Source organism: Pseudophryne corroboree, chromosome 11 (genome assembly GCF_028390025.1).
Source record: "Pseudophryne corroboree isolate aPseCor3 chromosome 11, aPseCor3.hap2, whole genome shotgun sequence".
Taxonomy (NCBI): domain Eukaryota; kingdom Metazoa; phylum Chordata; class Amphibia; order Anura; family Myobatrachidae; genus Pseudophryne; species Pseudophryne corroboree.
The window spans coordinates 228,459,711-228,471,192 of record NC_086454.1 but is presented as its reverse complement, the minus strand read 5'-3'; the positions used below and the strand labels follow the sequence as shown (position 1 = coordinate 228,471,192).

Genomic DNA, 11,482 nt, shown 5'->3' with positions numbered 1-11,482 from the left:
TATATAGTAGTAGGCCATTGCTATTAATACTGGCATATAATTCCACACATTAAAAAATGGAGAACAAAAATGTGGAAGGTAAAATAGGGAAAGATCAAGATCAACTTCCACCTCGTGCTGAAGCTGCTGCCACTAGTCATGGCCGAGACGATGAAATGCCAACAATGTCGTCTGCCAAGGCCGATGCCCAATGTCATAGTAGAGAGCATGTAAAATCCAAAACACAAAAGTTCAGTAAAATGACCCAAAAATCAAAATTAAAAGCGTCTGAGGAGAAGCGTAAACTTGCCAATATGCCATTTACGACAAGGAGTGGCAAGGAACGGCTAAGGCCCTCTCCTATGTTCCTTATGACTAGTGGTTCAGCTTCACATGACGATGGAAGCACTCATCCTCCCGCTAAAAAAATTAAAAGAGTTAAGCTGGCAAAAGCACAGCAAAGAATTGTGCGTTCTAAATCACAAATCACCCAGGATAGTCCAAATGTGTCGGCGGGTGCGATGTCTGACCTCCCCAACACTGGACGGGAAGAGGTGGCTCCTTCCACCATTTGCACGCCCCCTGCAAGTGGTGGAAGGAGCACCCACAGTCCAGTTCCTGATATTCAAATTGAAGATGTCACTGTTGAAGTACACCAGGATGAGGATATGGGTGTTGCTGGTGCTGAGGAGGAAATTGACAAGGAGGATTCTGATGGTGAGGTGGTTTGTTTAAGTCAGGCACCCGGGAAGACACATGTTGTCCGTGGGACGAATATGGCCATTGACATGCCTGGTCAAATTACAAAAAAAATCACCTCTTCGGTGTGGAATTATTTTAACACAAATGCAGACAACAGGTGTCAAGCCGTGTGTTGCCTTTGTCAAGCTGTAATAAGTAGGGGTAAGGACGTTAACCACCTCGGAACAACCTCCGTTATACATCACCTGCAGCGCATTCATCATAAGTCAGTGACAAGTTCAAAAACTTTGGATGACAGCGGAAGCAGTCCACTGACCACTAAATCCCTTCCTCTTGTAACCAAGCTCCTGCAAACCACACCACCAACTCCCTCAGTGTCAATTTCCTCCTGACACAGGAAAGCCAATAGTCCTGCAGGCCATGTCACTGTCAAGTCTGACGAGTTCTCTCCTGCCTGGGATTCCTCCGATGCATCCTTGAGTGTAACGCCTCCTGCTGCTGGCGCTGCTGTTGTTGCTGCTGGGAGTCGATCATCATCCCAGAGAGGAAGTCGGAAGACCACTTGTACTACTTCCAGTAAGCAATTGACTGTCCAACAGTCCTTTGCGAGTAAGATGAAATATCACAGCAGTCATCCTGCTGCAAAGCGGATAACTCAGGCCTTGGCAGCCTGGGTGGTGAGAAACGTGTTTCCGTTATCCACCGTTAATTCACAGGCAACTACAGACTTGATTGAGGTACTGTGTCCCCGGTACCAAATACCATCTAGGTTCCATTTCTCTAGGCAGGCAATACCAAAAATTTACACAGACCTCAGAAAAAGAGTCACCAGTGTCCTAAAAAATGCAGTTGTACCCAATGTCCACTTAACCACAGACATGTGGACAAGTGGAGCAGGGCAGACTCAGGACTATATGACTGTGACAGCCCACTGGGTAGATGTATTGCCTCCCGCAGCAAGAACAGCAGCGGCGGTACCAGTAGCAGCATCTCGTAAATGCCAACTCAATCCTAGGCAGGCTACGCTTTGTATCACTGCTTTCCAGAAGAGTCACACAGCTGACAACCTCTTACGGAAACTGAGGTACATCATCGCAGAATGGCTTACCCCAAATGGACTCTCCTGGGGATTTGTGACATCGGACAATGCCAGCAATATTGTGCGTGCATTACATCTGGGCAAATTCCAGCACGTCCCATGTTTTGCACATACATTGAATTTGGTGGTGCAGAATTATTTAAAAACGACATGGGCGTGCAAGAGATGCTGTCGGTGGCCCGAAGAATTGCGGGCCACTTTCGGCATTCAGCCACCGCGTGCAGAAGACTGGAGCACCAGCAAACACTCCTGAACATGCCCTGCCATCATCTGAAGCAAGAGGTGGTAACGAGGTGGAATTCAACCCTCTATATGCTTCAGAGGATGGAGGAGCAGCAAAAGGCCATTCAAGCCTATACATCTGCCTACAATATAGGCAAAGGAGGGGGAATGCACCTGACTAAAGCGCAGTGGAGAATGATTTCAACATTGTGCAAGGTTCTGCAACCCTTTGAACTTGCCACACGTGAAGTCAGTTCAGACACTGCCAGCCTGAGTCAGGTCATTCCCCTCATCAGGCTTTTGCAGAAGAAGCTGGAGACATTGAAGGAGGAGCTAAAACAGAGCGATTCCGCTAGGCATGTGGGACTTGTGGATGGAGCCCTTAATTCGCTTAACCAGGATTCACGGGTGGTCACTCTGTTGAAATCAGAGCACTACATTTTGGCCACCGTGCTCAATCCTAGATTTAAAACCTACGTTGTATCTCTCTTTCTGGCAGACACAAGTCTGCAGAGGTTCAAAGACCTGCTGGTGAGAAAATTGTCAAGTCAAGCGGAACGTGACCCGTCAACAGCTCCTCCTTCACATTCTCCCGCAACTGGGATAGCGAGGAAAAGGCTAATAATTCCGAGCCCACACGCTGGCGGTGATGCAGGGCAGTCTGGAGCGAGTGCTGACATCTCGTCCGGACTGAAGGACCTGACAACGATTACTGACATGTCGTCTACTGTCACTGCATATGATTCTCTCACCATTGAAAGAATGGTGGAGGATTATATGAGTGACTGCATCTAAGTAGGCACGTCAGACAGTCCGTACGTATACTGGCAGGAAAAAGAGGCAATTTGGAGGCCCTTTCAGAAACTGGCTTTATTTTACCTAAATTGCCCACCCTCCAGTGTGTACTCCGAAAGAGTGTTTAGTGCAGCCTCTCACCTTGTCAGCAATCGGCGTACGAGGTTACTTCCAGAAAATGTGGAGAAGATGATGTTCATCAAAATGAATTATAATCAATTCCTCCGTGGAAACATTCACCAGCAATTGCCTGCAGAAAGTACACAGGGACCTGAGATGGTGGATTCCAGTGGGGACGAATTAATAATCTGTGAGGAGGGGGATTTACACAGTGAAAGGGTGAGGAATTGGATGATGAGGAGGAGGTGGACATCTTGCCTCTGTAGAGCCAGTTTGTGCAAGGAGAGATTGATTGCTTCTTTTTTGGTGGGGGCCCAAACCAACCAATCATTTTAGTCACAGTTGTGTGGCAGACCCTGTCGCTGAAATTATGGGTTTGTTAAAGTGTGCATGTCCTGTTTATACAACATAAGGGTGGGTGGGAGGGCCCAAGGACAATTCCATCTTGCACCTCCTTTTTCTTTCATTTTTCTTTGCATCATGTGCTGTTTGGGGACTATTTTTTTGAAGTGCCATCCTGTCTGACACTGCAGTGCCACTCCTAGATGGGCCAGGTGTTTGTGTCGGCCACTTGGGTCGCTTAGCTTAGTCATCCAGCGACCTCGGTGCAAATTTTAGGACTAAAAATAATATTGTGAGGTGTGAGGTGTTCAGAATAGACTGAGTGGAAATTATGGTTATTGAGGTTAATAATACTATGGGATCAAAATGACCCCCAAATTCTATGATTTAAGCTGTTTTTGAGGGGTTTTTGTAAAAAAAACACCCGACTCCAAAACACACCCGAATCCGACAAAAAATTTTCAGGGAGGTTTTGCCAAAACGCGTCCGAATCCAAAACACGGCCGCGTAACCGAATCCAAAACCAAAACCCGAAAAATGTCCGGTGCACATCACTAATTATAATACACAGTGTTACACTTATAATAATATGAATTTGCTGTTAGAAAAAATCCAGAATGAAAAATATAAGTGAAATATCTGTGGTGATTTGAAGATCATTGCTTTATTGCTTGGGTTGTTGTTGCTGCTGTTTCTTGTGTGAATGGGACAGGAGGGATAAGAAGCTTCACTACATTAGAAAACAATGGCCTTTACCTGAGTCTCTTATTTCTGGGTAGAAAAATGTGTTAAATACCCCTATAATGTATCCTAAAATATTGTATTTACCCTTCCACACATATTAAACTAATGGGCCCTACAGACAAGGCGATACGCCGCCAAGCTGCCCGACAGCCGATACGGCAGACGGCGACCCGGCGGCGGGCGGGCAGTGATGGGGGAGTAAAGTTTCTTCACTCCCCCTGTCACTCGGCTCCATAGCAATGCAGGCAAATATGGACGAGATCGTCCATATTGGCCTGCATGCACAGGCGACGGGGCACCAACGATGAACATGCGTGGGGCCGCGCATCGTTCATCGCTAGTGCCTCCACACTGACAGATATGAACGGTATCTCGTTCATTAATGAACGAGATCGTTCATATCTTGCAGTACTATCGCCCAGTGTGTAGGGCGCATAAGACTGATGAAACGATTTGTAAAATCAATTGATAAAATCTCTGCTGCATTTATGCATTTGAAATCCAATTTTCCACTAGTAAGTGGTGGAAAACAGAAAGAAGAAATTGTTATAGGGCCACAAATAAGACCAGTAATGGATGATGAACAAAAGCAGCCTATCATTCAAAAATATCTATTCTTGTTTTTTTTGGAAATCATAAGGCAGAAAACAGTCGTGATATAGGCCCTCATTCCGAGTCGTTCGCTCGGTAATTTTCATCGCATCGCAGAGAAATTCCGCTTAGTACGCATGCGCAATATTCGCACGGCGACTGCGCCAAGTAATTTTACAATGAAGATAGTATTTTTACTCACGGCTTTTTCTTCGCTCCGGCGATCGTAGTGTGATTGACAGGAAATGGGTGTTACTGGGCGGAAACACGGCGTTTTAGGGGCGTGTGGATAAAAACGCTACCAATTCCGGAAAAAACGCAGGAGTGGCCGGAGAAACGGTAGAGTGTCTGGGCGAACGCTGGGTGTGTTTGTGACGTCAAACCAGGAACGACAAGCACTGAACTGATCGCAGATGCCGAGTAAGTCATAAGCTACTCTGAAACTGCTAAGTATTTGTAATCGCAATATTGCGAATACATCGGTCGCAATTTTAAGAAGCTAAGATTCACTCCCAGTAGGCGTAGGCTTAGCGTGAGCAACTCTGCTAAATTCGCCTTGCGAGCGATCAACTCGGAATGAGGGCCATAGTGAGCAATCTAGTGATTTCATATAAAGCTATGGGATGTAACATGTCTTTAAAAATTCACTAATTTGACTCCTACTGTACCTAGACTTCTTATCAGAAAATCTTGGGGATGTACAGTAAATGATAAACATGCCAAATGTTTCCAGCAGCAGATGTCTAAAATGCAAGAAAGGTACCAAGACAAATGTAGTTCCAGTATGCTGGCTGACTATTGCTGGACCATGAAGAGAGACATCCTAATAGAAAAAAATGCCGAAAATCATCATTTACAACTTTTTAGGTCAGCCAAAATTAACTGTATATTTCTAATTTTGAATTACGTAAGTACTAATTTAAGGCTAAGTATACGTCAGAAAAAAACCCTGCCCGAAGGAACAAAAAATCTAAATGCATATTCGAATTCAGCATGAAAAATAAATTTGGATTCAGTTTATTTAGGTCTTGTGAAAGAAAAAAATTTATTATAGTAGATCAGCGTTATTTATCCAATTGGTAACAATCTGCCTGAATTGTTGCACTGCATCTGGATGTACTTTGATTCCACTGGGGAATTTGTGATAACCCTATGCTGATGGAGATGCTGGATACAATGTTTCATCCTTATTTTATACAAAGTTTACCAAGTGGTATAGTAATTAGTCTGTGATAGAATTTCAGCTATTGTACTGTCCACTCCAGAGCCGGCCCTAACCAATATGATGCCCTAGGCAAGATTTTGGCTGGTGCCCCCTAGCGCCGCCACTAGTTCTGCAGGAGATGCCTGGCATGAGTCAGCTGGCAGCTCTGCTAACGTCGGGAGCCTTTTGTTTATGAAAATGCATCTTATTTGCATTACTATGTGGGTAGGATGCACAAGCAGCTTCTGCTGATTAAAATGATATGCAGCATGACTGTATTCTGTGTGTGACTGCGGCTGTATCTACATACGAAATGCTACATTACAGTGATTTCCAGGAATACACTGCAACGTAACATTTCGTATGCAGATACAGCCGCAGTCACACACAGAATATAGGCATGCTGCATATCATTTTAATCAGCAGAAGCTGCTGGTGCCCCAAAGCATACCAAATGCCCTAGGCATTTGCCTAGTTTGCCTATGCCTAAGGCCGGCTCTGGTCCACTCTATTAATGTGCTGCTATATCAGCAAAACTTTAATTTACAACCATACCTCACTGGTCATGCCTAATCTTGTTTGATCTTGGAAGCTAAGCAGTGCTGGGCTGGGTTAATACTTGGATGGAAGACCACCTGGGAATACCCAGGTACTGTAATTAACTAATTGCTACCTTATTTTCTACACTATTGCCTTTTGGTACAATTTTGCATACTATACACTACTGGATTCAACTGACCAATGATTTAAATCCAATATACTCAATGTCCCATATTGGGATACGTGTTGGAGAGATAACGGTCACTCTCATTTTTTTAAATCAACATTTGTATATACAGTACATATACATTTATTCCATTAACCAACTGACAAATAGCACACTGAGTAGAGAAGCACAATAATTGGAACTTCTTCTATTTGTTTTTTTGTTTGAACATTATCTGCCGTCTGCTGACTGCCGATTTAAACTGTCCAGCCTGTGATATTATTTTGGCATAAATGCCTATTTAATTATCCATATCACAGCTTATATTTATGCAGTGTTTCTCACTTTTGCATATTACTGTTTGGACTCCCTTGTTTTTAAAGTATATCCAATAAAATTTGCTGTTTTAGATGGCTTTCTGCATTTTAGCACATCTCTCTTAAATTGAGTGCTTCCCATCAGTGTCTTATTTCTGATCCTTCTGTATACTTATATATGTACTGACTGACTCAGGGAAGCACCACTGACAGTTACATTGCTTCATAAGGACACATTTGTGTTATAAGTAGAGATGCGCTCCGGACACTTTTCGGGTTTTGTGTTTTGGTTTTGGATTCGGTTCTGCGGTCGTGTTTTGGATTCGGACGCGTTTTGGCAAAACCTCCCTTTCGAATTTTTGTCGGATTCGGATGTGTTTTGGATTCAGGTGTTTTTTTCAAAAAACCCTCAAAAACAGCTTAAATCATAGAATTTGGGGGTAATTGTGATCCTATAGTATTATTAACCTCAATAACCATAATTTCCACTCATTTCCAGTCTATTCTGAACACCTCACACCTCACAATATTATTGTTAGTCTTACAATTTGCACCGAGGTCGCTGGATGACTAAGCTAAGCAACCCAAGTGGACGGCACAAACACCTGGCCTATCTAGGAGTGGCACTGCAGTGTCAGACAGAATGGCACTTAAAAAATAGTTCCCAAACAGCACATGATGCAAAGATAAAAAAAGAGGTGCAAGATGGAATTGTCCTTGGGCCCTCCCACTCACCTTTATGTTGTATAAATAGGACATGCACACTTTAACAAACCAATCATTTCAGCGACAGGGTCTGCCACACGACTGTGGCTGAAATGACTGGTTGGTTTGGGCCCCCACCAAAAAAGAAGCAATCAATCTCTCCTTACACAAACTGGCTCTACAGAGGCAAGATGTCCACCTCATCCCCCTATTCCTCACCCCTTTCACTGTGTACATCCTCCTCCTCACATAGAATCAATTCGTCCCCACTGGAATCCACCATCACAGGTCCCTGTGTACTTTCTGGAGGCAAATGCTGGTAAATGTCTCCATGGAGGAATTTATTATAATTCATTTTGATGAACATCATCTTCTCCACATTTTCTGGAAGTAACCTCCTACGCCGATCGCTGACAAGGTGACTGGCTACACTAAACACTCTTTCGGAGTACACACTGGAGGGGGGGGGGCAACTTAGGTAAAATAAAGCCAGTTTGTGCAAGGGCCTCCAAATTGCCTCTTTTTCCTGCCAGTATACGTACGGACTGTCTGACATGCCTACAGTGATGCTGTCACTCATATAATCTTCCACCATTCTTTCAATGGTGACAGAATCATGTGCAGTGACAGTAGACGACATGTCAGTAATTGTTGGCAGGTCCGTCAGTCCGGACCAGATGTCAGCACTTGGTCCTGACTGCCCTGCATCACCGCCAGCGGGTGATTTTGGAAATGTTATCCTTTTCCTGGCAGCTCCAGTGGTGGTAGAAAATGAAGGAGGAGCTGTTGGCGGGTCACGTTCCACTTGACTTTACAATTGTCTCACCAGCAGGTCTTTGAACATCTGCAGACTTGTGTCTGCCGGAAAGAGAGATACAACATAAGCTTTAAACCTAGGATCGAGCACGGTGGTCAAAATGTAGTGCTCTGATTTCAACAGATTGACCACCCGTGAATCCTGGTTAATCGAATTAAGGGCTCCATCCACAAGTCCCACATGTCTAGCAGAATCGCTCCATTTTAGCTCCACCTTCAATCTCTCCAGCTGCTTCTGCAAAAGCCTGATGAGGGGAATGACCTGACTAAGGCTGGTAGTGTCTGAACTGACTTCACGTGTGGCAAGTTCAAAGGGTTGGAGAACCTTGCACAACATGAAAATCATTCTCCACTGCGCTTGAGTCAGGTGCATTCCCCCTCCTTTGCCTATATCATAGGCAGATGTATAGGCTTGAATGGCCTTTTGCTGCTCCTCCATCCTCTGAAGCATATAGAGGGTTGAATTCCACCTCGTTACCAACTCTTGCTTCAGCTGATGGCAGGGCATGTTCATGAGTGTTTGCTGGTGCTCCAGTCTTTGGCACGCGGTGGCTGAATGTCGAAAGTGGCCCGCAATTATTCGGGCCACCGACAGCATCTCCTGCATGCCCCTGTCATTTTTTTATAAATTGTGTACCATTAACTTAATTGTATGTACAAAACATGGGACGTGCTGGAATTTTCCCACATGTAATGCACGCACAATATTGGTGGCGTTGTCCGATATCACAAATCCCCAGGAGAGTCCAATTGGGGTAAGCCAATCTGCAATGATGTTCCTCAGTTTCCGTAAGAGGTTGTCAGCTGTGTGCCTGTTATGGAAAGCGGTGATACAAAGCATAGCCTGCCTAGGAACGATATGGCGCTTGCGAGATGCTGCTACTGGTGCCGCCGCTGCTGTTCTTGCTGCGGGAGGCAATTAATCTGCCCAGTAGGCTGTCATAGTCATATAGTCCTTAGTCTGCCCTGCCCCACTTGTCCACATGTCCGTGGTTAAGTGGACAGTGGGTACAACTGCATTTTTTAGGACACTGGTGACTCTTTTTCTGAGGTCTGTGTACATTTTCAGTATCGCCTGCCTAGAGAAGTGGAACCTAGATGGGATTTGTTACTGGGGACACACCACCTCAAGCAATTCTCTAAGTCCCTGTGAACTAACGGTGGACACTGGATGCACGTCTAACACCAACATAGTTGTCAAGGCCTGAGTTATCCGCTTTGCAACAGGATGACTGCTGTGATATTTCATCTTCCTCGAAATGGACTGTTGGACAGTCAATTGCTTCCTGGAAGTAGTACAAGTGGTCTTCCGACTTCCCCTCTGGGATGACGATCAACTGCCAGCAGCAACAACAGCAGCGCCAGCAGCAGTATGCGTTACACTCAAGGATCCATCGGAAGAATCCCAGTTAGGAGAGGACTCGTCAGTCTTGCCAGTGACATGGCCTGCTGGACTATTGGCGTTCCTGTCTAAGGAGGAAATTGACATTGAGGGATTTGGTGGTGTGGTTTGCAGGAGCTTGGGTACAAGTGGAAGAAGGGATTTAGTTGTCAGTGGACTGCTTGCGCTGTCACCCAAAGTTTTTGAACTTGTCAATGACTTCTGATGAATGCGCTGCAGGTGACGTATACGTGAGGATGTTCCTAGGTGGTTAACATCCTTACCCCTACTTATTACAGCTTGACAAAGGCAACACATGGCTTGACACCTGGGCCAGTATTTACTAATATTCGTGTTTGAGTCGGTTTGTGTAGTGTTTAAATTCATTTTGTATCGGTTGCATTTTCATGCAACTTTTTGAATCCATATACGCAAAGTTACAAAGCAGTCGACTTTATGGTTGTCGTGTTTTCCGATGTCGATGCCAGTCGTGTTTTTTGGGCACATTTACGGCCGTCATTGTTGTTTGCGTACTTTTTTTTGTTGTATTTGCTGTTTTTTTTCCTAAGTTTTACGCTGCAGGGATTTTTTTTTCCTGCGGCCGCATTTTCACTTTCAGTTTCGATTTTCATCCCCGTTCAGGATTGGTTGTGTTTCAGATGGTAGGAGTGTCTGTGCGCAACCATATAAATACGCCCCAAACCGTCCGCACCTTGTGGGTTTAGTTAGTGGTGAGGAGGAGGGAGGTTGTGCTGTGGAGGTAGGTGAATTTGTGGTTTGGTGAGGAGTGTTGGTAGCGATTTCTGAGTGTGGTATTGTGTTTGAAAGTTGTCTTTTCATTCTTGTTGTCTTGTATTTTGTGGTTTTGTCTCATTTTTAGTCCAAGTTATTTTTCTTTATAGTCCCTTGTCAGTGTTTGTGTGTGTATGTGTGTGTGTGTGTGTGTGTGTGTGTGTGTGTGTGTGTGTGTGTGTGTGTGTGTGTGTATGTGTGAGTTGTGTAGTGGTAGTGGAGGAGTGTGCTGTTTGTCTTTTTTTTTTTCTGTGTTAACTGTTTAAACACACAATTATGTGTGACTCAGAGGTGGGTGAGGTGGAGGGTGTGAGTGAGGGGGAGGAGGTCGGTCAGGTGGAGGAGGTGAGTGTTAGTGAGGTTAGTGAGGTGGAGGAGGTGGGTGAGGTTGCTGCAGCAGCCTCAAGTGATAGTGATAGTCAGAGTGCTCCGCAGCCACGCACCACTACTAAGACTGGGCGGAATGCAAAGTTTAGTTTTGCTGAAAATGTGGCATTGGTGCGTGAGCTGATGAAGTATCAGAGGCAGCTATTTGGCCCTGAGTCCGCCAAGGTGCCAACACGGAGGAAGACGGTGTTGTGGGCGAAAGTTGTTGCTGCTGTCAATAGTGAGGGGGTGGTCAAGCGGACGGAGGACATGTGCCGCAAACGGTACTATGACATAAAGCGAAGTGTCAAGTCCAAAATGGCCAAGGAGGCCAAGTCGGCTCGGAAAACCGGTGGTGGGCAGCCCTATATTGCAGGATATCTGGAGTATGAGGAGCCCATGCGGAGTGTCATACCTCCTGAAGTAGTCTCTGCAACCCATGTCCGGGATTCAGATAGGCCCAGGAAGAATGGTGAGCATGTGTATTTGCATTTACATTCTATGTTGTTGTTTTTTTAAATGTGTGTCATGTGAAGTTGCATATTACTCCCATCTTCAAGTGTGTGTCAGAAAATACATTGTTTTGTGTAATGTTTCATAC

The 11,482-nt window shown here is 45.0% G+C and overlaps 1 pseudogene; it reads left to right on the top strand.

The window, feature by feature from the left end:
- The first annotated feature begins 6,339 nt into the window (after nt 1–6,339).
- On the top strand, nt 6,340–6,459 carry LOC134971384 (5S ribosomal RNA; annotated as a pseudogene).
- The last annotated feature ends 5,023 nt before the right edge of the window (nt 6,460–11,482 follow it).